Source organism: Carlito syrichta, unplaced genomic scaffold, assembly GCF_000164805.1.
Source record: "Carlito syrichta isolate Samal-C Ts95f unplaced genomic scaffold, Tarsius_syrichta-2.0.1 Scaffold309437, whole genome shotgun sequence".
In the NCBI taxonomy this organism is placed as follows: Eukaryota; Metazoa; Chordata; class Mammalia; order Primates; family Tarsiidae; genus Carlito; species Carlito syrichta.
The window spans coordinates 1-729 of NW_007253533.1; positions in this window are offsets into that span (position 1 = coordinate 1).

Below are 729 nucleotides of genomic sequence, written 5' to 3' on the forward strand. Positions count from 1 at the left end.
CCCGCAGGCTCAGGCAATTCACTCACCTCAGCCTCCCAAAGGCACGGGATTATAGGCTGAGCCTTTGAGCCCGGCTTGGAGTTAGCTTTAAACGTCTTTGGGGCATTTGTAAGTCGTGGCCTCTGCTGTTTCCCTCCCCAGATGTGCTCATTGTGGAGCCACTGTCTGTTGAGCTGTGTGTGGGATTCCCTAGACAACAGATGGGCAGCAAGGGCACCATGCAGGAGGTGGGGCTGTGTCAGCCCTGGGTACCTCTCAGTAGTGAAAGGTGCCCACCCTCAAGACTAGCCTAGGTCCTGGGCCTGGGCTCCCAAGCCTCCATGAGGCCTGTGCCGTCCCTGAGGCTCCCGCCTCCTGGGCATCCCTGCAGCGCTTGTCCTCGGTGGGTGTGGACTGTGTCTGTCCTTAGTTTCCAACTCGAGGAGAGGGTGCTGGTGGCCTGGAGCCTGGGTTTGGCCTGTGGTCGGGCATGTTTTGCCAGTGGCGCTCCGGGGGCTCTGGTTCTCGTGCTCCCTGGCGTCACGTGTCGGGGTCTGGGGTCTTGGGTCGTGGATGTGTGCCGGCCCGAGCTGAGGGCCCGGGGGGTCTTGGTGCTCTGACTCCCGTGCTGTGTTTCCCGGACCACTGCGCGGCCGGGACGAGAGGGGAGATGTTCCCAGGGACAGGGCTGGGCCTGGGCCTGCAGCTGCCCCTTGACCGTTCAGACCCACATCCAGACGCTGGCCCAGG